This window comes from Corvus moneduloides, chromosome 5 (assembly GCF_009650955.1).
Source record: "Corvus moneduloides isolate bCorMon1 chromosome 5, bCorMon1.pri, whole genome shotgun sequence".
NCBI classification, from domain to species: domain Eukaryota; kingdom Metazoa; phylum Chordata; class Aves; order Passeriformes; family Corvidae; genus Corvus; species Corvus moneduloides.
In genome coordinates, this window is record NC_045480.1 from 57,710,234 (window position 1) to 57,735,967 (window position 25,734).

At 42.9% G+C, this 25,734-nt stretch overlaps 1 protein-coding gene across 6 annotated transcripts in view; it reads left to right on the top strand.

Annotated features, from left to right (window-relative positions):
* ARHGAP24 (Rho GTPase activating protein 24) overlaps positions 1-25,734 on the top strand; it is a 184,907-nt gene that overhangs the window by 88,015 nt on the left and 71,158 nt on the right. Inside the window, exon 1 of one of the 6 annotated variants that reach the window (XM_032109593.1) lies at positions 25,478-25,614. The exons of the other annotated variants lie outside the window; for them this stretch is intronic. The gene's annotated coding sequence lies outside the window, so the exon portion shown is untranslated. Of the gene's footprint in view, positions 1-25,477; positions 25,615-25,734 lie in introns of those variants that run through there. 6 annotated transcript variants of the gene reach the window in all.

Below are 25,734 nucleotides of genomic sequence, written 5' to 3' on the forward strand. Positions count from 1 at the left end.
AGGGGCCAAGTGGAGAAGACATTGTTTCAGCCAGGAAAGTGTCTGGGTGAATGAGGTCTAGCAGTTAAAGACTTCAAGATCTCCCTCCTTCTTAATCTGCGCTGCCCGGGAAACAAGACTGCACAAGGCTTGGGAAAAGAACTGGTAAAGAAATCTCCAGCAGATGTATATGCTTTTGGTCTCAGAACTTGTGAATGTTGGAGCCAACACTTAGCTGGTGAAATATGGATCCTGGAAGCATGCCTTTGGGACCTTTAAATGATTGCTATCAAGTACTAAATGAATAAAACATGCAGTTCAATACAATGGTTGCTCTCTGCAGTCCTACAAACAAGGAGGCTGAGCTCTTGCTGGCATCCAGCAGGAGCTGGGGACACTGCCACTCATGAGTGCTGCCTTTTGACTGCCACCTATCAGTGTCCTCTGCTCTCAGGGCCATCTCTTTGTCTTGCATCTTCTTCCTCTTGCTCTTAAGTTTTGCTGGCAACATCACTGTAGCCAGACCATTACCACTGGTGAGTGGGGTGCTCAGCTCTTCTCATGTAGTGGGTGGGATTGCTGTCAATCTCATTTAAATTTTTTTGTACTTTTGCTGAAACTTACTGTCAAGCAGCTACCCACTTGTGAAGCCCTTCTGGATCTTCTTGTTTTCTTAGTCTTTCCTGGCTTTCCTGCTTTGGAAACTGTCCAGCTCTCCTTAGCTCACTGCTGCCTTGTGATGCTGAGTGGCCCTTCTGCAGCTGTGTTGGGACCACATGTCCCATTTCAGATTGCACAGGCTGATAGGAAGCAAAAGCCAAGCACATTTCTCCTTCAGTAATGGATGTTGCTGGAGTGAAATAGCGTTGGCCAGATAAATGTAAGAAAAATTGCTACTCCTTTTTTTTCTCCTCCTACTTCATGTGGTCATCCTATTCCAAATGCTGCTTGGACCTTGTCATTCCTTGCTTGTTAGGGGTTGTGGATGTAGTGTGACACCTTCATATTGGGGGATAGAACATGCTTGGGAGCCATGAGAGTGTCATTCATTTATTTTAAGTCTCTAAAATGAAAGAAGAAAGTGGTGGATTGAAAAGGAATTCTAAACCCTTGGTAGTAAAAATTGTGCTGGTTTTAGTTCCCATTGTTAGGAAGCCCCTAGAGTTTATAGACAGAGGGACAGTGCTGTTTCTGCTGACATGTAAAAGAGGGGGTCTGGAGTCTGCATCTGACCTGGGTGGTTATTCACTTGCTGCACTGTAGGAAATGGCTTGACCTTCTAAGTAATTATTAGCCCAGTTATTTAGACCTGCAAAAACATATGACAGCAGTTAAAAAACCCTCCACCTGCAGTATATTCTTTGTAGTGTAATAATTATTAGGCTATTATCTGATTTTTGGGTCCTTTCAACTGGGTCTGCCTGTTATTTCTCCCAAGGAGACAATTTTTTCTGTCAGTAGGAATGTAGCCTAAAGATCTAGCATGGGAGAATGTATTTTTCTTCAGTGCCAGGTAAATGTTAGCTTGATCTCTTCCAAGACAAATGTTTCTTGACAAATGAAGTTGTAATGCTCTAGTACAGGAGGTTTTCCTAAGGGAGTTTAAGTGAAAACATATTTTGATTTCTAGGAGAGAAGGTTCCTATCTGCGAACTGTGGTGCCAGATGGACACTTGTGTTCCCCAAAGCTGGTATTTTTGAAGGCCATTTGAAGGTTTTACATTAACTCAGAAAGTAAATAAAAGAGAAATTCAACTAGCATCACTAGCTGGAAAGTTAATTCCTTATAAGTTTTATTGTCTCCTGACTGTGAGCCAAGTTGCATTTGTGGGACATTTGATATACCTGCAGATAATAGTTTCGTGCTACAGTCAGAAACTTGAATGTTTGCATGACTGTTATTGCACAAACACGAGGAAAACAAGGCTTAGCTCATCAATTTTTTATTGATAAGGTAAAAGCATAGGAGTAAAAAGCTTTTATACAGTATAGATAATCCCAGTTTATGCTGTGTTATTAAGACAATAAATGTGGATGGGATTTTATCGCTTGATTTATTAATACGTTTTTTTCTTTTGAGAACTAAAATTTCTGAGGGATTTTATCATACCATGTTTATTAATTCTATTAAGTGAAAGATTCAAACTCATTTTAGAGGGCAAATAAGGCACATGTCCTGAAGCTGCCTTTCTGTAAGTGTCTGGAATTGATTGTTGGAAGCCATTAAGATTTGAATATGAACATGCATCCAGTTTTCAAGATTATTTCATGGAGTATTGTGCATGCCATGAAGTGTGTTATCAAAACCACTGAAATACTTGTTGGAGCTATATGATATTTGTCACAAATGCAGAAACAGGTGCTCCCAGTATGTGAAATTGTGAGTTCTCAGTGCAGCTTTGGCAGGGAGGCTGCTGTGTGCCCACACTTGGAGAAGGGAGCTGTGCCTTCTTTGTTAGAACTTAAAAACTTGCTTCTGTTGAACTAAAAGGTCACTGGGTGCCACCAGACTGAGGCAGGGATAAATAGGTAAATAAAAGCACTTTTTCTGTCTGTGGGTCAAACCTTTTTTGCTGCCTTATAGCAGTGCTATGTGCAGTGGCCAGCTAAGCCTGTTGTAAGCCTGGAATTAAATGGTATGTTCCCCAAGTATTTTCCCTGCTAGTAGCACGCATGGAACAAGCCCTTCCTTTCTGGCACAATACTTTCCTTCAGCCTGGCTGCATGTGAGGCATGAACTGTTCCCCAAGATATTGGGATGTGAGCACTGTGTGGAAGTCCTTAACATTTGTGTACCGTGCATAGGGAAGCCCTAGCACCAGTTAGGGCATTAGGTACCCTGAACAAAAAAGGATTTGCCATAAGGTGTGGAAGAGAGGAAAACACGATGTAAGCTGGGATTTTCCAGTCTGCTGAGCCTTGTGCTTCCAGACTTCTCATTAAGGGATTTATAATAAAAGAGCTAGAAGTATCTATTGAGGGTTTATTAAAGATTTATTAAATAAGAGAGAAATAGCCTTCAGAGACACTTATTCACTGCGTTTTCCCCTTCCTGTGCTGACTTTAAGGCACTGTTGTAAATAGCTGAGTGCACGACCAAACAGCAGCTTGAAGAGACTCCATACTGGGCTCAGAACTGTAAGCATTGGCAATTTTAAGGCTGGGATTATGAAATGTAGCAGGTTTCTGCAGAGAGCAGGAAGCTTTGGGCTCTGGGTGCAACTATTTGGGCTCTGGATGCTATTTCTAACTACTAAGAAATCTTAGGTACTGATAGACTGCATACAGCACAGGAGGCTTAAATCATCCTTCTGGCAGCACGTCCCAGAGCAAGGTATGTTCTTAGGAATGCTTCAGGGTTGTGATCCTTATGCTTAGGTTTTTATGGATCTGTGTTAGGGATATGTGGATGTGGTCTCTGTGTGCTTAAGTCTTTCCTACATTGGAAGCACGCCTGCTGTTAGACCAGAAATCCCTGAGCAGACACACAACACTCCAGGCACCAGCTGGAGACTGAAAGACAATTAGAACAGAGTTAATAAATCTGGTAGTAAAATCTATTTGAGGAGGGTCGGCATGGAGTGGGCACTTCTTTCCAGAAGAAGCAAGGAAATTGCAAAAGCCAGAAAAAGCCACTCTTGTAATTGGAACCCCAGGACCTAAAACTTGGGAGGTAATTAATGTAGCTTGCTGGAGAACTCAAAGTCAACACAGAGCAAGCCAAGATGGGAGATTGAATTATCTATAAAACTGCCTGGGTGAAATTATTTGCTTTCCCCTTCCAAAAAATGTAATAAACATGTTTAAAATCCAGTTTTTCTTCTGTTCTTGAAGCATCAGTCAGTGACTGAAACAGTATCAGTTAAAATTCTCAGTAATGGGAAGACAATACTGTCGTGGGTCTGCTATTTCAATTAGTTCAACTTACTCTATTCAAGAAAACAGTGAAGCCAGGAAGCTTGGGAAATAAATGGTAAGCCAGACTCCCCTTAGTTCCTGTTTAGAGAAATGGTTGCTCTTTCAGGCTATTAAAATGTCTCCAGAGCATCAGCTGTGCGTTTAGTGTCTGAAGAGCTTGGCAGTTAATAACTCGAACTTTAGAGAGGCAGAGAAAAAACTGTCCATCTGTGTTGATAGTGTTATGTCTTCTGATTTGTGTTCACAGCTCATATTTCCTGAGGTGTATGAGGACAGAAGTAGTTCTCATACATTTCTAAAGACATCAAAATATGCACACACTGGAGTGCAAAAGATTAAAATACCACGATTTGCTACTTACTATAACTAATCAGCCCAGTCCACTGCATTTCTGAATCCCTCATTTATGGAGTCCTTCTAATAAGGAGAGAGGTTGTGAGTAAAAAAGTACTCACTGAGATTGTGAGTAAAAATTACGTATTTTACTAATGCACCTGTTTTAAAGTCAGGTAATGCCTCTTACCCTTGCTCTGCTGCTGCTCTCAGTGGAGAAGGAAAGGATTTGAAAATGTTCTTCCATTTATCTCTCCTCTCTTACTTTGCCTAGTGTAACCCAAGAGGTTCTGCTGGTCTGCATTTCCTGGATGAGCAATTAAGAAAAATAGTGCCTTGTCTGTTGTTTATGAAAAATTTGGATGAGAAAATACTGATCTACACATCTTGGTGCCTGTGCTTGAGATACTGTTGAAGGGGAAGGTAGCTTATGTTGTCAAGGTATAGACCACTTTTAACTGTCATTTGCCATTAATTTCTTTTTTTCTCCCCCCAGATTTTTTTACCACACTCTAATTTTCTATTCAGGATGGCCAAATATTAGCAACCTGGAGCTGCCTAACACTGGCAGATGCCAGTGGTCTGAGACTTGATCTTGTTCCCTCTATTGAAACTGTTTGTGAAGGCTGTGGAAGAGGCTTGGAAGCAGTGCTGACATTCATTGGCATTAATTTCGAAAACCTGAAATTATTCGGGGCATAAAATGTTCTTGTTATGCCACCTGGTGCAAGGCAGACATAAAGAGATGCAATTCAGTGAACTGGTTCTGTGAAAAGGTCACAAGATCAGTGTGCACTTTTGCTGCATCCTGGAGTAGCAGGAAAACCTGGAGCACTGCTAAATAGTAATAAATTCTAAAAATCTGGGGTATTTTTAGGAATCAGGAATAGCATGGCATTATACAGAGAAAAGTAGCAGAAATGTGGGTAATTTTGTGTGTCACTACATGTTTTAAGGTCAGACAACCTCTCTGAATTCTTTTGCATTAATTCCTCAGTGGGCAGTGCACTCACTGAGTGCTTTCCCATTGCTTTTTGAAATCGAATAATACCACTTAAGGCACTGCTGTTGTCTATCCAGGCTGCTCACATGAACTGTACACCGAAGTTTAGATGGAAATTCCTGCCTTTCCTCCGGTGCTACGGGATTTCAACCAGTCATCATAGCTTTAAAAATATTTATTCAATATTACACAACACAAAGAATCTCCTAGAGACTTGTGCTTCCTAGTGGGAATGCACAACCAGCCTGGCTGGTGCTGGCTGGGTGAGCACAGTTTGGAGCCTGCATGGGCATCACTCGTTCTGCTGGAGTTTCTGTGGGGCTCTGCATTTCTCGCTTGACTTGGCAGCTGTTGTCTGCATGAACAAATCCATCTCCCCTTTCCCAGACCACATCCTACTGGCATCCTGACCACTGGAAGCTAACAAAACGAAGCATTATACAGAACACCTCTTCTTCAGTGTGCTGTGAGAGTTAGGGATTTTACACTAACTCCAGATTTATACCCAGAATTCCTCTTGTAGTAGAGAAGCTTATGCCTGGGTTTCTATTGAGGAATGCTGGCCTGGAGGATACCTGGTGGGCAGGCAGCCCAACAGGTATCAGCTGGACATTCTGGGGCCAGGGAGGCCAACTCTGTTATCAGCAGGTGAGAGAAGGGCACCTGGTCCAGTTTGGGCTCCCCAGCAAAAGAGGACCCTGATGAACTAAATTGTTAGGGAGATGGCTGGAGCAGTGACAGAAGAAGAGAAGCTGAGGGGAGCTGCCTCTTCTCAGCCTTGAGGAGATGAAGGAGACTTTATATTGCTGTCTGTGGATATGTGATAAAGGGAGGGTACAGAGAAGGGAAGAGATACAGAAACAAGCTTTCCCGCCCCGTTCCTAGGTGAGCATTTGTATATTGTTGGCTGCTTTTACAGCAGATTTTTGATACCATGGGTAGTAGAATAAAAGTTTTGCCTCACAGGGATAAGGCAAAGGAGATGCACGCGCTATTTTTTGCACCAGTGTATTTGCTTGATGTTTATTTTGCTCCCATCAAAGCAGCCTGAATCCCACAGCATCACAAGCAGCTCAGTGCCTTTCTCCTTTCTACTCTGACTTACCCTTTCTTCGAAAGAGAGCTAATTCCCATTTGCATTCAGGGGGACGGCCTGCTCACTCAGCTTCAGTGCTTCCAGGGATCCTTCCAGGTTTGTGCCATGCCCCAGCTGGGGCTAGCTAGCAACAGGCATCCATATGGGAGGAATTTATATTGTCTGAGGGGCCTGAACACTGAAGTACTGCAAATGGTGTTTTCACACACTGCAGCTAATTCCCACAGTTTCCATTGCTTTAGGCTGTTGCTTCTGATGAAAAACAAACAGCACAGTCTGGGAGCTGAGGAATGCAGTCTGCAGCGCAGTCAGCACGCGGCCTCCGCTGGAGTGGACAAACGGAACTGGAAAGGGATCTGTGTAATGCCTGGACAAAACAGGGGTGTCCAAGCACAGTGCTTGGCGCTCCTCAGTGTCAGGACCACAGTTCTTAGAGACTCTTGGAGCTTTGTGGACTCAGCAGGGTAATTCACTTCAGTGGCTGGATGCTTTACCCTGTCAGCAAATGGAAGGGATTCCTTGAAGACACAGCAGCTTCCAACAGTACAGTCAGTAGAGCAGTTTTCCAGTCAGGAGCGAGTAAGTGGAAATCCTCACTAGTGCAGAGTGTCTCCTGAATTTCTTAATGATGATAGGATAGAGGCAGGTTTTGGGGTACACTGAGCAGGCACAGTACATGTACAATGTGGCTTTATTATGTTAGGGTGACTGTGGATGTCATAATGCTGCACCTTCTCCTTTGTCCTATTGCCTGCCTTTTGCTCAGGCCCTTATGTTCCTTTCTCAACCCTTGGTCTTTCCTGCCGTTGCTTGAGTCTCCTGTGCAATTTGCATGCTGCATTCTCTCATGAAGTGAAATGTGTGATAAAAAACCGGTCTGGTTTGGACACCGCTTAATAATTCTTCCAGTGTGCATGGCACATGGTTCCAAATGCTGATACTGCTGATCAGCACACATTTATCATACCAGTAAATAATTCTCTACTTCTTGCACAGGACAAACTCAGTCTTTTTTGAAGCTGCCCTGGCACAGCAAAATACCTTGCTGTGTGCAGTATCTAGGAATTTTTCCTTGGCTAATTCTGGAAGATCTAGGGAATTGCCCGCTATATTCGGCATTCTGTCTGACCACCGTGTTGTGGTTTAATGTGAAAACTAATTGAATATTTTTTTCCATGAGCTGCTGGTGGGCATCAACCAAGTCATTTTCACCATATCCAGCCACCTGTTGGGAGGAATTAACAGTGGGTTTGGGGGTTTTTTTGAGGAAACCCTTTCATATTTTACTTGGATGCAAAAATAACTTTGTGCACAAAGAGCTTTTCATTCTTCCCTGTGAAAAAGTAGAGATAATCAAATGAAACTTTAAAAGAGCAAATTGTATTGTCACTGGAACTTCAGACAGAGCACACCTGCCTTTGGTTATTTGAGTGCTGGGAAACGCAGGTAAATCTGTGATATGTAGAATATCACACAAGGACCACTCTTTGTTGGAAGTGAGTCAACAAGGTTCAGCTGCATGTTCATGACCAGGATTGGCTGATACCTGGTCATCAAATGTTCTTTTGAGACCCACGGATGCCCAAAGACCTGCAGCATCTTCCTGACAAACTTTAATGTGCTCACAGTCTTGCAGAAGGTTCCTTGTAGGCAGATGCCACCCGCTTGTGTAGTTCATACAGCCTAAGCTGAAATGCATGAGTCAGCCCTGGGCCCGAAAAGGAAACCGGTTTCTGGGTAATAATGCTGTGAATGTCTCTGAGCTGTCTGGGAATGCCACAGCCAGCACTCTCCTTTCACTCCCTCCGGGAAATGCCATAGCTGTGTGCATGCATATCTGCCATAGAGGTCAGGGGAAAGGAGTGTGTGCAGTTTTGACTGGTTTTCCTCCTCTTTACTGCATTGGGAAGAGGGGATATTTTTGTCATATTGACCGGATCAAATGTTACAGCTTAGTATTACCAGCAGGGCCTAGGCTCTGACCTTGTGAATGCAACGTGACTTCCCAGCAGGACAGTGTGGGCTTTTAAGACAAGGAATCCCTGGGGACAGAGTATTCAGTGCTTAATATGTTTAAGAGTATTTCCCCTGTGACCTGTAGCACTTTTTATTTTGGCCATGGTACTTGGAAATTTCATTTGAGGCCACAGAAGTTCCCAAGTGTTGTCTGCTTGGGATGGTTGAATTGTTTCAGGGTGCAGATGCTACTGAACAATCTCTGTGTAGGGCTAGCCTCCTGTTCTTCTGCAGGTAAAACCAACAAAACCAAAAATACATTTTTGTGAGAGGGAAAGAATTTGTGCTTTATAATGCTGCCTTTGTATAAGCATCTATAAAACCTCATTTTCATTAAGACATGAGTGTAAAAGGGAGTTTTGAAGAGGGGTAATGCCTTGCATATGTCCAGAAGGTTGAGTTGGTAATACTTACAGTTATGGAGTTGCTATGCTAAGTTCCCTCTCAGGAAAAGATGATCCTGGTTTCCAAGTCAGTGCTTTTTTTTCTCCCTCAGAGCAGCTGGCTGCCCACCCTTGACACACCTGGCTACAAACTTAGTCCATGTACTGGGAAATTGGGGTAGGGGAATATGTTATCTGGAAATCTCTGCTGAGAAATTAGCTGGTTGCACCAGTGTAGTTGTAAAGTGCATGAATCTCTATTTGTGATGGCATTACAGAGCATGAAATTGAAAAGTTAGTCACCAAAAACCTGAGTACCTCTTCTTGTATGTGCATGCAATAAATGTTGTAGTTTTCCCAAGTTACTGAAGATGCTGAGCAGAGCAGGGACAGTGGCTCTCCCCTCTGGCCTGTCAGTTCCTAGAACTGCTTCAGCTCTGCAGTTGTCGTAGATGCAGCTATGGCAGGCCATACTAAACTGGCCCCAAAAAAGGGAAGCTATCCACTTGGAGGCACATTTTTCCCATAAGCCTTCAACCTTTAATCCTACTAACTGTAAACAAACCCTGACCTGGAAAAATCTTTTCATTTTCTTTTCTTCCCCTTCAAGTGTGGGAAGAGAAGTCCCACTCCTTAACCTTTGCACAACCACATATTAATCTAATTTCCTACTCATCATGACCTAGTCATTTGGAAATTGCAACTCCACTTAATTTGATTTTTCTTTCTATATTTTTATATTATGTTTTTGTTGTTTCCCTGACTCTTATTTTTTGGTTCAGCACTGGTTCGTTAAGCTTCAGTCACAAATACCAGCTGGAGGGCTCACAGCTTGTTGTCATTTCAGCTAATCAGACATTTGTAGATCACAAGGGGTTATTACATATGCATGTGAAAACTAGGGCTCTCTCCTATTGTTCCTTCCTTTCCTGGGAGACTTTGGCTGATAACTGCTTTTCTCTATGTTGGCCCACCAGGATACACTTTTCTGAGAGCTTAGCGTGATAATACTTTTTTTCTAGCTGATTCAAGAAGCTGTGCCATCCTCTACTCCCTGCTGCTACTGTTGTCCTTGTGCAGTATTTTGGAAGTTAGCCCAGGCATTTTAGGATGTTAGAATGCACCTTATGTTTTGCTGTACTTTCAGTCAGCAGGTGAAGTCCAACTGCTGTATCTCATCACTTAATTGAATAATTAAAAAAAAAGATAGAATTCAGTCTGCCTCAGAAGAAAAAGAATATTTTGTATTCCTGTAGGAAATACAGTAAGTTGCAGTTAAGCTGCAATGGCAGTAGTTTTGAGTGATGAGTAGCTGCCTCTAGCTTTGCTTTAAACCATTAATGCAAACGCTCAGATCTCAAGAGATGTAACCTTCCCTTAGCAGAAATGTCATGGGAAAATCAGAAACTCATGCTCCTTTGAATTAAAAAGAAATAATAAGCAAATTGAGTTATGGATTATGATGGGCAGTTGACACAAGTATTTTTTTAGGGACATACACCTCTCCAAAGAGGGAAGGAGGTGAGTTTTTTTTTCTCATGTATCTTCCATTTGCTGGAGGCTTCACAAAAGATTTTCATTTTAAGCGTAGTATTAGCAATACTTTGATTAGCACTATACCTTTAACTCCCTGATACTGCATAGCATAACGTCTTTTCCCATGCCTGTGTTTAATTGCTGCAAATCCAGCAGTTCCCATGGCTTGTTACGAATTCTTTCCACTGAAATTGCTGAATCTTGGAATTCAAGCTATCAAAAATTGCATCTGTGAAAGTAATGAATCTTACATCAAATCCTGAGTGATTTGACGTCACTTCCTTAACTATTTTCCATGTACTCCCTCCCACTACAAGTTTTCTCTTTTCATTTTTTTAAACCTTTTTTTTTTTTTTTTTTTTTGGAACTTTGCTTTCCCATCTGGGAGCAATATTCTTTTTTTTTTCTGAAGGCTTTTATTGCTTAGATTGGAAGGGCAGTGTCATCTCAAACACAGTTGCTGTTTTGTTACTTCGATTGCAGTAGAACACCACCTTGAAAACTTTGCATGAGTGAAGATATCTCTGTAGGCCTTTCAAAAGTCCCACAGTTAAGGGTTTCTTGTGACCAGCGGGTACAACCCAAATGTGCTGACAGCATGCTGTAAGGGAGCAGGCTGCCTCAGCTAAGCTTCGGTGGCTAAATTTGAAGAAAAGCAAGTTTTAAGTGACAGTAGAAATTGTGAACAGCTAAGTTATATTGCAGTGGGTTTATTTAATCATACCAGACCTTATTTTGAATAGAAATAGTAGCTTTGATGGGGGCTCTTTTAATAACGTAGTAGATGGCAACTGAGATTGTCTCTGCACGTTCCCATTGCAGCACACACATAGACACACACACATACATATGCTGAAAATTCAGTAGCCTGGTGGCTCTCAAAGGAGTTGACTGCATAATCAGATCACTGTACAGCTGAGCAGTCTCTAGACCCCAAAGTTCAGCAGATGTCTTGCTCCTCCGAAGCATATGTGCCAGAGAAAGGAAAAATGTAGGAAAAGTGGCCTGACTTCTTTCAGTGGTGTGGGGATGTGCCTGTTCATTCTGAGAGGTAAAACAAGATGTCCCTGGGAGGTTACTCTGTCCTGTATTGACTTTTCTTCTTTTTTTTTTTTTTCTTCCTTAAAGTAAATGAGGTTAACTTGAGCTTTCTAAAACCCTTATTGGAAATATTTTTTCTGGAGTTAAAGAAAGTGTTTGAATGAGTTTCCATTAAAGAAAAAAAGCCCCTTAGTAATATAAATTAGTTAACACATACTGAAGTAGTAAAAAAACCCAAACAAACAAATAAATATCAAGACTTTGATTGAATTACATTTCCTTCTCTTGTCCAGCATAAAGCAGGTGATAGTTTGGATTCTTGGTAACTGCAGGCCTGGCCCAGGGGTGTTTTGAGGGAAGATACCAGTGGCTTTTACAGCAATAGGGCTATGTTAGAGCCCTTCCACAAGGCATTTGCATATTCCATAAAAGATCAAAACAACACAATAATAATTCCAGTTCATTTTACTTAGAGCTACATTTGAGGAGAGCTGTATATGCTGGAACATGTGCTTCCCGACACTCACATTCTCCTTGATTATCCCCAGTTATTATACATTATCCAAAGAAATTGCTGCTCAGCCATTTTCCTGCAAGGGTAATTTCTCTGTTAACAGACTTTGATTGAGATGGTCATCCCTACATCAAAGCTGGGACAACCGGGTACAGATGTACTTGGAATTATCTTTATTATTAAATTAGCAAACAAATAATAGCTTTAGAATATTTTTGAAACAACAGACTGTACAGGGAGCAAAGCTGGGTTCTTATTACCCAGTACCCATGGTACTCATCATGCCACCATACAAATGAATAGTTTCAGATGATCCATCTGCCCTTAGTGCAAATAGATGCCACATTAAAATGGAGGAAGATTACATTTGTAATTGCTCACCATTTATCTTTTTCTTGAAACATTTATGGTTCATGAAACATTTATACCCATTTAGGCTAAGAAGCAAGTAGAAAATAAGTGCTTGCGCAGGGTCTTGGTTTCTGAGGCAGAAGTACACAGATGCATGCAGTAAACTTGAAAATGAAGGAATAATTTACCCACTGTCTTAGAGGAATGTGGACATTCTAGCATTACCTCCTGTTCTTCCACAGTGAGGTACTTGATCTTCTCTAAGAGTTGAGCACAGTGGGATTTTGTCATAAAGTAGCCAAGAATAAGTGCTTAATAAAGAAGGAGTAAGTGCTGGTGAAATTATGCACAAACAGCCAGTCCCTAATTCACCAGGGAACTTACTCCATGTTCATTCCCTTTATGTTGGCCTTTAGGGCATTACCTTTGAGCAGAAAAAAAAAATACTGTGCATATGGGGCACTGTGCATATGAGGATCCATGATAGCAGAGTAACATGTGGATCCCCAGCACTGAATTGCTCCCTTATGGTGGCAGAGCAGGGCTGGACTAGCCTTTCAGTCCTGCTCTTTTAAATTTTAATCCAGCTGCCTGTGCACTGCTCATCTCCAGGCTCCCTCAAGATGAAACACTTCCTGGGTTGAAAAGAAATTCCTTTTAGCTCCTAAACACATCTATGGTGTGCTTCCTTGTATGAACTAATAGGTCATACCCTCTTTCCTTATGTTGTGGGGATTGCAAACTCCACCTGCTGAAGGGACGGGAGGCTAGGGCCAAGCCAAGGCAGCTCTGATGACAAGCTGTGTCTTGAAACCCTAGTCTGGGAGAACCTTCAAAAGAAAGCTGCTTATTTGGTTGTTCTGTGGAAGTCAGGCTTAAATAATGTCGAATGATTTGGCATTTGCTGGTTTCCAGCTAAGCATGGTCCAGGGAGGATGTAAAAGGAAAAAGAGAAGTTGTACAGTAATTTTATAAATGAGTTTTGCAGGATCAGTTATGCTGAAGGATGCTGAAGTTCCTTTTGAGGTTTTGATCCTCTTCTTTTTGCACCCTCCCTAGTGCTATAAAGCATAACTTTATATTTACAGCTTGTGAATCACCTTAGCATGGACCCAGGTTGTTTTTCAATCTCTCATTATCTTTTAATATGCACTTGATCAAGTGAGCCACTTACTGACTAATTGCTCTAATTTGCATATTGATAAACCGAAGTGATGGTAACTGAGCTTGAAAAGCTCTCTGAGCAATTCTCATGGAAGGCAGGGAATATGTCTATTAATATTGCTTTCATAAACTATAGTTGTTCTCATTATCTTGGAGCATCTCTGATTCAGAGGGCTTTTGCATTGAAGCACAAAAATGAGAAAACTTGCTTCCTCAGCCTGGAGTGGTTTTTGTTCAGAAGGCAGGTCTCTGGTAAGGGGATTGTACTTGTGCATGGTGCCTCCTTTGGCAGTGCTGGCTCTTTCTTTTGAAAGCCCTTTGCCCTTCTCCATTGTGTGGCTGACCCTGCAGCATTCCTGTGTGCCTCTGGCTCTTTGAGCAGTATTTTGCCATCAAACTGTTCCCTGTGATACATTGCATATTTTAGCCTTTGGAAGTGTAACTTCACTAACTGGAAAAGAAACTATTACCCCATCAAAATGGGCTATTTTCTTACATAATTCAGATGACCTGCTCCATAAACAGAGTGTAAGGTCACGTTTGCTTTAAACAGCTGTGTCATCCCTTTGACATTGCAGGCAATTACTTTGCCTTCACTGGTAACCGGATTGCTTTTTGTAATGAAAGCATTTCAAAGTGTTTCATTAATGTGGTTCAGTGCCTGGGGCAAAGGCTTGCTGGCTCCTCTGCCCTCCCTTGTCCAGATGTGCTCTGCACAGTACAGGTTGATCACACAAGGGTTGTGCCTCTGGTTGGATGCCAGGATGCACAGTGAGACTCTTCTGTGCACCTGCAGGTTTAACTTTGCCCTGGACATTCTTGATGCCACCAAAATGTGGATTATGGTGCAGGACTGCCCTTGAGTGGCCAAGTCATTTTCCAAGTACCTTTTTCCTGTCTTAACTCACGACTGCAGTTTTTCAAGGGAATCCTGAACATGTAAGACAAAAGAAAATATGGAGAAAGGCCTATTTAAAATTAAGGCATGCTTTCCATCATTAAAGGTTTTTCCCCTGAAATCTTAAAAAAGGCTGCCTATAATCATATGGTGTTTTCTCAAAGCAAATGATTTTCACCAAGAAACTTGGCTTATGCCTTCCTGTAGAGCAGCCAAAGGAGAGGTAATATTTACCCGATTTGACATGAGAGATCTGTAGGAATGTAAATAGAGTAGTCCTTCAAAAGACACTAAAGCCAGAGCAATCATCCTGCAGCTTTGACAAATTTGCTAACATCTGTTCTGGTGCCATTTCTGCAGTACAGACCTGCCACTAACCATGGAGATGAAAGGGCTTTAATTAAATGAGCAGATTGACGTGTTAAACTTTGATAGCATCGTGCCATCTGGGTGGGTTATATTTGCAATTCTCTCCACAGCTTCTTAGATTAAGGTTATATTTCGGTGCTGCCCCGGTTATTTTTGGGAAGATACACTGACCCTAGAGCTCTGGGGTTCCTAAGGCAAGGTGTCAGGCTCTAAGTATGTGTAACAAGATGTATATTGCAGCATCTCCCTTCTGAGCTGCATAATTTTTCTTTTACAATTTTGGTTTTGCAGTTAGGTCTGGTTTTACTAACACGTCGCTACCTAGTCCTGGCTACAGCTGCTACTGTAGATTTCAGGTAATACAAGGAGCATAAAAATTATTTATTTATCATAACTAAACTTCAGTCAATAGATAGGACAGGCTACAGATTAAAAAATCTTTTAAGATGTGCCTTAAACCCCCCACACTGTTCATATATTCATTCCCTGCTGGCAGTGTGTCGCTGGGTTTGTACAAAGTAGTCAGTTCAAGAGAAGATTGCTCTTAATTAAGGTGGAAATTGATAAGTAAAATTTTGCAGTGCTTTAGATGCCTAATGTGCTGAGTGTATTCAGCTTACACTGTAGTATTTGTCATCCCTTCAACTTGTAATAGATTGGAGCAGGGTGTTTAATATGATGAGAGGCGGTTATAAATAAAAGGCTTTTATAGCTTCAGGGAAAATCTTTATACAGCTTAATTGTGTAGACAGGTTCAATTCCCAGGAAGGCCAAGAGGGAAATCAGTTGATCATTTTAATCCAGAATCAATTTTCTTTAAGCTTTTGAAATGTGCTCATCCAAGTTTTTCATGCAGCAGTCGGTTTCTGCTGAAGTAGCAGGTGGAGTGTGGCTGGTGTGTTACTTCAGTTGGGCTTTCCTTTATACAAAACTGAATATCTGGTGAACAGATGAACCTCTTTGAGTTCAAGTAAATGCTTACCTGTCTGCCAGTACTTTCATCTCTTAGTGAGATAATCTTTCTGCTGCAACGTACGAGCCAGTGCTGAAGTACTGTTGCTAAATGCTGCCTGCTTTCTGTCTTTTCAGCTGCAGGGTGGTGTCTCCAGTGTTTCAGGAACCTAAAGGAAAGGATTTGTTAGGACTTGAAGAGGTTTAAATGTCTGAAAATGTCTGAACAACTGCATGGGAGGCTATGGATAAAATCTAGTAGTCTAGGCAGAGTGCAGAAAACCAGCTTCAGACTCTTGTCTTCCCTGATAATGACAGGTAAAATGAGTAACTTGTACTTTAGTTTTTATGTATCTGGTTTCTTTGGAAAACAAGAAGCAAGGTTGTCTTTGACCAGTTAGGCTACCTTTTATCCAAGAGGCAATAAGCTTCCTGACAAATGCCCATGACTTGTTCTTCATCTACCTTCTTGTGTAATCACTATTTGAAGGAAGGATGTCAGCTACTGTTGCAGTGGGGGTACTGCAACATACATATACCAAACCAGGAGTCCCGTGGAAAGGAAATATATACGGACAGACAGATTCTTGATAGCTGTTTCAGAGAGATGTTTATTTCTCCAGCCGCATGGCCGGAGCTCTGCCCAGGAACTGTCCCAGTCACGGGACCAAGGGTCCTTCTGCCCGCGCAGGGAACACAAACCAACCAATGGGAACGAGGCTGAGCAGGGGCAGGGAAACCCCGTGTCTGTGCCCTCAGGGCCCCTCTCCCAGGGCTACACGGCGGGGGAGGGACCCCAACAAGCTACGACAGGTGAGCTTGTAAATCCTGGTGATGTCAGATTGTAGCTCATTTAGTATGGGGAAGGACACTGGGGCTTTGTAAGTGCTGTTAGTCTGGCTGTAATACCATGCCTGTGGACACATTTTGTCTGGATAGGCTTTAAAGAGAAATCAATATGAGCATCAAATGAAGGAGTCGTGCTACCAGATGTAGGTCTAAAGCCAAGGAACAGGGAGAAGAATACACAAAATACGGGATATTTATGTGTCTGATAGTGAATGCACATCTGCAGTTTGGAGCATGCTGCATTTGTGGTATTAATGAGAAATTCCCATATGCTTTTGAAGTCCTCTTACTCCACTTGAAGTTATTTAAAGGAGTTTTCCAGGAAATCACATATCCTGTGCGTGACACTGTGTCTGAAGGTTGCCGCTGTACAACTGCACTGGTTGGAAACATTTTGATTATATATCCTTCAGTAAATAGTACTGGCTGCTTCCAAATGTTACTGAACAGGTGTGGTTCCTGGTGTGGTAGTATGTAGTGTATAGATGCATATAGAATTCCCTAGCTAAGGCTCTGTGGGTGCTTGTACTTGTGGATTGTCTGTATGCATGTGTCTCACTTGGGGAGAATGGTCCTGGTTTACAAGCTGGGGTTGATTTGACTTAGTTCCTCGAAGTTCCCAACATGCTTGTAATCGACACAGATGCATTTAGGATGTAGCATGCTTCAGGGTGTTGAATTTCTTAGTGCTCCCTAAGGGTGATGTATTTGGAAAGGGAAGACTAATTGTGTTTTCTCTCCTTTGAAAACTGTGGGATTGAAGGAAGTATAGGAAAAGGGCATCTAAACAGTGTAAGACCATGGAACCCTATTGGATTGGTTTAAGGGTGGTGATTACAGTCTAAAAAGTCATGTTCTTGTTTCCCAGAGGAGGGGGCAAAACTGCATCTTGTGTTCCTGTCCACAGGCATCACAGGCATGGTTGCAGTGAACCTGCTGCACAGGTCAGGGGAGCATGGCAGGGGGAAGGCTCTAATGAGCCCTGTCAAAGTAAAAGGCTCATAAATATCATTGGAGCAGTGAATCTATCCCCAAGCCTCTGTTTGGGTCTAAAACAGATCCGTCATGAAATTCTGGCAGTGAGCCTAGATATTTTCTGACAGGGCTCTGCTCTCAGCACATCTTGATACTGCCCTTTGGAAGATACTAATGGCTTGTTTCTTCCCTAGCTTGGACTGACTAAGAAATTAAGGGTTTTTTAGTAGGTGCCAAAAGTTGTGCTTGAGTGTGACAGCTCAGCTCCAACAGCCAGCAAAAATGGGCTGATCAGATAGGAGGCTCTTTGGAGTGGTAGATTCCAGGATTCCTCAGGGGTGCCCACTCCATGCTGCAGCTGAGCAAGCCAAATTGGACATTAAGCTCCTGGCTCTAGCCTGCTATCACTTCAGAATGGGGGGTGTCTACTGAAGACACCTTTACCCTTGGCAAAGCAAATATGTAATTTATTTTTAGCCTTGTTAGTGATGGAGTGAGTAGTGGCAACAAATAGGGAATAAATACATTACATTTCTGTTCCTGGAGCTGCCTCTCTCAGGTCTGTTTTAGATATTTCACTGTTGCCCCATTACATACTCAGCTCTTTAGTCCCCAGCAGAGGAACAAGTCCAGAGGAGGGACGCCACTCTGAGCCACCCGGTCTAGTGAAAGGTGTCTCTGCCCATGGCAGGGGAATTAGACCGAGGTGATCTTTAAGGTCCCTTCCAATCCATTCTGTGATTCTATGATACATTAATTTTGCTATTTGTGAAAAGGGATAAAGATACTTGGTTACTGCAGCCTAGAGGAATAGTCTGTTCATGTAACTGCTTTCTCATATAAATTGTATTAGCATTAGCCATAGGAAAAACTATTCTCTTGCCTTGGTCCCAGAAGACAACAGTTATACCTAATAGACATTTATTATTTTAGGACTTACCTAAGTGGGATTTGGAAAATGAGTGTTCTCTACTCTTCTTTTGTCTCAGCTTATGAACTGCACAAAAGCCTCTGTGGACAGAAGCAAGATTTCTGCCTTCTTCCTGTGCTTTCCCTTGGCCCTTTCTCAAAGTTAGAGCAATGCAAAGCACAGAAACTTATCCTTACCTTTCAGCTTGCTGTTGAGTCTGTGTTTTTGGAATAATATACTGATCCTAGCTGACAAATTGTAGCTGACGTGCCTCTCTGTGTGTTTGTGAAATGGTGGTGCACAGCTAATTCTTGCCCTGTCCTTGCTATCCTCTCCCAGAATCTTTGGAAAGAACATAAGCTTGTAATATGCTGTGCCCTAGTGGGAAAGGAACTGTGATCTCCTGAAGAGCCCAGGTTACACAGGATGAGACAGGTCTCTCATGGCATTGATGCTGTAATTTAGGAAAACTGCTGGAGTCCATATGTGTGATTTGTGTATTATTACTATTTCATAAATCAGCCGTCAGTTTTTTGTAGGATCTTTGAAGGTCCCACAGATGATCTCTAAAGACGAAACCTCTTTTATTGAGCTGGATATCAGAGGTGCTACTGATTACAGTAATTTTTATCATGATGCTTCTCCAGCAGCAATGGGAGTGAAGCCAGAGTCTCATTTCATTGGAGCTGATTTACAGGTGTCAGGCTATGGCAAGTTTCAATCATCTCAGACTAGGGTTGTGTTTGAACTGATGACCCAGGAGGGAACAATTTTGAAGAGCTGGATTCATAACTGTGGTATTGCAGATGAACTGTACCACCCTGGTGCATGTGTCACTGAGCTGGTGGAAAAATTGCTGGGAAACAAATCCAGAGGACATGCTGTCTGTTTCTCAAAGGCAAAGAGTTTGAGATGTTTTGTTTGCCATATAAGAGCAAATAATGTGCTCTTCTGGCTCACCTAGAGAGTTGTTTTCCATGGTCGAATCTCAAAACCATGTTCATCTTCAGAACCTCTGCTTATATTCTGACTTCCTCTCTGGATTTGAAACCAAGGCATTGCTGTCACCAGCATTTCACTGTGATCAAGAGGGAGACACAGGTCCCATGTGCTCTCCTTGACTCAAAGTTGACATGATTGTGTAATAAGTTTTGAATCCACATCTGAGCTTTCTGAATTCCGTGTTTAATTAATAAATTTTTATTTATTCCTTCTTTTCGTAAACCAAGGAAATAACAGCTGGTGTTTGCTTATGTCAAGTAGACAGATGCATCACACAAACACCATACTTTCCCAGCATCAAAACTGAAAGGGAGTTAATATCTGAAGGGCAATTTGTGGATGCATCTGTGTTTATGAACCTGTTCATTTCGAATGTAACAACCAGATATAAGGGGAAGATAGAAAAGATGTTGTCTTTATGGATTACAATTTCACAATATTTTTTTTCCTAATGTTTTCTTCCAGACCTGCTGTAATGTTTCTCATATCTCCCATTCCCCTTAGGAGTAAGTTCTTTGAAAAATTGCATATTTTGGCAATTTCCTCCTGTGACCTAGCTCTTGGAGAGGGTTTCTCTAAGCTGCAAGACCGAACAGCAGCCAAAAATGTAATTGGGCAAGTTAAATAGTGTGCAGCTGAGAGCCCTTTGCATGGTACAGCTGACAGAAGCTTCCATGAGAAGATCTCAGCATGATATTCAGAGTTATCTGGGCATCCCTAAGGGCTGCACAAATATAACCAATTCAAAGCCCACACGCACAAACATATGGAGAAAGACTCATTTCTTACATATCAGCTGAACTGGATTTGGACTGCAGTGAAGTTGGAAGGAAAGCACTCTGGAAGATTTATTCTTGTGCTGGAATATGCAAAACCAGATGGTGCATCTGTATCACAGAGGAAATAATTTCTGTGATTGTAACGTCCTCTTTGCTGTTATGGTTGTGCGTGTGACTGACTTTTCACCTGTCCATGAAATGTGTACAGCAATTTTATCCAGCAGAGTAACTGAAAGAACAGTTCAGCTTCTCCTAGGAATGTCTAGTAATGCCTATCACTGTAATGCTGCCTTTAGTAATGCTGAGGGACAAGCTGACAGCTTTGCTTTCAGCAGAGATTATTTTTTTGACAGTAAGAGACTTGCTGATAAAGTGGAGGGCAGATCCAAATCTAGCCATCCTCACATTTTCTAGGATCTTTTAACAAAGAACCCGAAGTGTTCTTGTCACACTGAATTCCCCAAGCAGTTGGGGATTTATGGGTACTTTAAAGATTCCCCTTGTACTGTTCTGCGAGTATCTACACTGCATAGCTGTCTTCCTCCGTACCTCCTTCTTTAGTACATTTGTGGTCATATTGTTAAACATATGTCATAAAACACAAGGAGTATGCTCTACAGCTAAATTTATGTTAGCATATGATCCTTAATTCCCATTTCTGGGTGTTATTCCCATTTTACATGGGTGTAGCCCAGCTGGCATCTCTGAAAACGTTCCTGTCATAAAGTACTAAAAGTGGAGGCTGAAATCGCATTTAAGCACACACTGTGAAGAAAAGGATTTTGTTCTGATGTCACATGAAGTATTAAAAATTATCCCAGTCTGCAAAGTTACAGTCTCTCCAGCAATAAGGAAGAATCTTTTCAGTGGGATATGAAGCAAGTATTTTAAGTGGTGGATCCCAAACCTTAGAGGTAGAGCAGAAATCACTAAGCAGTTGGTTTCATCGGTTAAGACATTTAAGTTATTGCTGGTGATGGTACTAGAGAAGAAAGCAAAATGTCTGGCAAAACAGTTCCCTTTACCTCAGCCAGCTGGCACAAAAGGAAAACTTGTTGAACAGTATGGATGCAGGGAGCTGCAGTCAGGACCATGATTTTTGCAGGCAGCAAAGTTGCTGTGTTTCCCATCTTGCTGTCCCTCCCATTGTTCCCTGCCCACCTACACACACAGCTGCTCCCTGCCCAGGCAGCCCTGGTGTCCACCAGTGTCCAAAAATTTGAGGAACGCAGCCCCACAGTGCTGTGGCCAGTGCTGCGCCAGCCACTGGAACACGTGCTGTTTACAAAATACTGCTCTAAATATTCCCTGGTGCCATGGAGAACAGAAGTGTAAGGCAACAAAGGCAGCAGAAGGAGATTTCTTGCCTTTTTTATGAATTGCAGGAAAGGTAGGAGGCTATTTCTAGCACAGTTTTTACTGGGAGCAGTGGCTTACCTAAGCAGTGATCACTTGCATTGAGTCTGCTCCTTTGAGCCTTGGGCAGAGCAAGTGGACCCAGGCACTCAGCAGGCTTGTGGCACAGCTTGGGTTTCCTTGGCTTTCTTCAGTGCACTCCCAAGCCCAGCTGATTCTCTTAGGTACAGTAACAGAGAGGATTAAGGCTAAACCTGATTTGTAATAAGGAATCCTATAGCACAAAGCTTCGGAATTTTGTCTCAAGCAGTTAAAAAACCATCAGTTTTCCAGGGTATCCTTGGGCCCAGGCTGTGGCTGTTGTTCTTCCTCGTGCTTTTGACCAAAATACGCAGTAGTCTTACAGGCTGGCTTCCAACCAAATTCATCTTGTAGTCTCTCCCACCACTATATGGGACCAGCATACTCTGATTTGGGTGGATGTTCAGAAGGAATTTTCTCAAGAGGACAGAGAGGTCTAACATCAGCAATTCAAATGAAAAATGGTGCATACTTGCTGTGATGTGGTTCAGCTGTCTGCAGGGCCTTGGCAGTAGCAATCTTGTTGTGAGTTCAGTGGTGAACTCTAAATTTTGGCAGCTGTGGTCCAGTATTTCCACTCGTCTTTCCATGCATGGTGTCAGCCAACATCTGACTCTTTGGAGAGTGGCTGACTGTTGAATACTTACATCACTGGCTCGCTGTTAAACAGGAGAGGTGAATTACTCACCAACAGCACTGAAAGGTTCTCAACACTTTCTTCACCTCCATCTCACCAGCACTGCCGGGTCCCAGGCTTTGGGAACAACAATCCAGGTTGGTGTAAACACAAACCCACCTCTGTCAGGGGAGGAAGAGCTGGTCTGTGAACTGCTTCAGGAGCTTGACCCCACAGATCAATGGGTCTTGACAATACCCATTTGAGGGTGTTGAGAGAGCTGGATGGTTTCACTGTGAGTCTGCTCTCCATAATCTTTGAGAAGTCATGGAGATCAGGGGACATCAGAGAAGGCTACAAGAAGGCTAAAGTCACCCGCATCTACAAGAAGGGCTCAAAGGAGGATCCAGGAGATTCCGGCCTATTGGTAATACTTCAGCTCCTGGGAAAGTTACCAAAGGAATCCACCTGGGAGCTATCACAAGATAAATGAAACAGATGATTGGGAAAAGCCATCACGGATTCACCGAGGGCAAATCGTGCTTGACAGAGCTGATCACCTTCTGTGGCAAAGGAAGTGCTTGGTTCAAGTGGGGCAGGCGGTGCACAGTGTTTACCTGGATTCTCCAGGGATTTCCATATGGTTTCCCACAAGCCTCCTCCTCGGGAAAAGGACACATTATGGACAGACACATGGTCTGTGCAGTGGTGAGGAACTGGCTGGCAGGGAGCACCCAGGGGGTGCCGGCAAACAGCTCCTCTTCAGGCTGGTGACCTGTCACAAGCAGGGTCCCCCAGGGATCGATATTGGGCCCAACACTGTTTAATATCCTCACAGGTGATCTGGGTAATGGGACCAAGGACACCCTGATGAGGTTTGCCAATGATTCCAAACTGAGTGGGGAAGGGGACACTTCAGAAGGTAGACCCACCCTGCAGGAAGACCTGGATAGGCTGGAAGAGTGGACTGCTTGAACCTTATGAAGCTCAACAAGGACAAGTGTACGGTCCTGCACCTTGGGCACCTCAGAAAAAATAATCTGGGGGTGAAGCACGGGCTGTATGCGATCTGCCTGGCTGGAAGCAGCTCTGTGGAAAGGGCCCTAGGTATCCTGGCGGACAACAAGCTCAATATGAGCAAACAGTGCTGCTGTGGTAGAGATCCAACAGGATGGTGGGACACACCAACAAGGGCACCACCAGCAGAGATAAAGAATCATAATCCTGTTCTACTTACTGCTTGTCCAGGCCATTGCTCGTTGCAGGCCACACCTGGAATACTGTGTGCAGTTTTGGTCCCTGCAATACAAAAATATGTAGACAAGCTGGAGGGAGTCCAGAGAAGGGCCACAAAGATGATCAAAGGACTGGGAAGGCTGCCGTATGAGGAAAGGCTGAGAGAGCTGGGTTTGTTCAGCACTGAGAAAAGGAGGCTTAGGGGAGGCCTTGTATCACCATGTTCCAGTATTTAAAGGGTAGCTACGAAGATGGAGACTCCCTTTTTACAAGGAATTGCATGGAAAAGGTGAGGCAGTAATGGTCACTCTTGGGGAGATTCCAATTTCTGTGATCATTCCATGAACTCACTGGAGGAGAAGCAGCTGCAGAAAGCAGGCTGCTCAGACCTGGGGGATGGATGATGTCTGTAGCTCTCTCATTGCCCTTCTAACTGGGTAGAATTGTGAATTATTCAGAAAAACAATACTGAGTGTGATACCTGCTCAACATGACTGCAAGAGGCTGTGACCTAGGGCTGTGTTCATATTACCAGCAGTGTTCCCATGGATTTTTGGTAGGGAAGGAGATGCTTTGTAGCATTGGAATATGATGTGTTAGGAGGGCCCTATTTCTCTCCTGTGGTGACTTCACTGGGTGCAGCTGGTCCTCAAATGTGTTTTGAAGTAGTTTCTCATTAGGATCAACTCATGGGAAGTAACAGATGGTGAAGTGAGACTAAATTAGTGAGAACGTTGTGCTCTGTTAATGCTCTTTCTCTCTATAAATAATAGCTGGGGAGTGGAGCAGGAATGAAGACGCTGTTATGCTTGTGGCTACCTCTGCTGCTACGTGGATGTTACATGATGCCTTCCAGCATGTTTGGTCAGCAATAGAAAGGAGCAGAAGGAATTTGCCAGCCCTTTCACAAGGGCAAAAATATTGGAATTCGACTGCAGAACAAATAAAATCTTGAAGGAATGCTCGAAGACTTACAAGGGGAAACAAGTGTGGGAGACAATTTTGCATTAACAGTCTTTTCAACTTCTTCCTATGAAAGTCAGTGAAACAAAACCCAGCATCTCTCCTCTGATATTCTCAGTAAGTCTCCAATTTTTTAGTGTTTACTTCTACCCTAAAATCTTCCTTTGAAATACATGTATCTTAATGAGACTTAACTTTCTGTGGTTCAGACATCCTGGCTTTGTTGTCAGGCGCACTTCACAGCTGGGAGCAACTAGCAGGAGAATCACTGTGGCTTTACCAGCCTTTTGGAATGCCACAAGTGGCTGCTGCCAGCTATCACCTGTACCTTCCCATTTCTTTGTGTGCCACAGTGTGAATGTGTGTGAGTCTGGCATCCACTGACTGGAAGTTTTACATTCAAATCTGCATCTGCCATCCCAGTGCAGATATTGGCAGCAGCTCTAGCATCTTTGTCTTGAATGACATCTCCTGCAACTTTGGTCTTTAGTGATTTCATGTTTTCAGGACACAGCAATGAAAAGCTTTGCAAAAAATAATTCCTCCGGACAATTTTTTTCTGGACTTGTCATCCTGTGCCATGAACTTCCCTTACAGGCCATTTTGTACACTTTTTTGCAGACCTTTTTCACTGCCCTGCAAGACATACGCTTCTGTTAGCAATCCTCTTGAGGTGTTAGCCAGGATAAAATCCTGCTCCGTTTCCCATGCTAGTCCTAACTCCACAGTGGAAGCAGGTGCTCATACTATTAAAAACAAGCAACACAAAGCTGAAAAACCCGATAGTTTTTCTAAACTTTGATTTGCAGGGGGACATATGGATCTCTGAACAGCTCAGAGACTAAGGAGATAGAGTTCCTCCAGGGATCTTTTATCATAAAAGCAGCTTAAGTGACTCACTCTTTCCCAAGGATATTCTTAAAACAACCCCACTCAGTTCGTCTTTTAGTGGTCAGAAAGATTTATTTTCAAAAAAAAAGAAAAGAGAGGAAAAAAAAAATCTTTTGAAAAATGTCGATGGCCTTATTTCCAGGGATCTGGGCTGTATTAAAGGTCTGTACGGCTCACTAATGCATGGGCTGACTGGCACTATCTTCACTCAGGCAAGTGCTCCAGTGAAAAATTCAGTGCTATTTTTAGTTCCCTTACAACAAACTGCTTGATTGTAAGGCCTGGGGAACCGTGACACCGTGATCGTGAGGGGTCTGCTGGAAAAGGCAGAAGGACGAGGCACGGCAGCGTGCTGGCTACGCTGGGGACTCCGGCTGATGCACAGGGGAGCACGCCAGGAGCAGGTATTTTAAATCATCTCCTAAGCCTTGGTCTGCCCACGAAATGAAGCTGCTGGCCAGAGTCAGGGCATGAAAGCGTTAGCTGGCTGGCTCTATCTGCTCCTGCCCTTAAAGATTTCATTC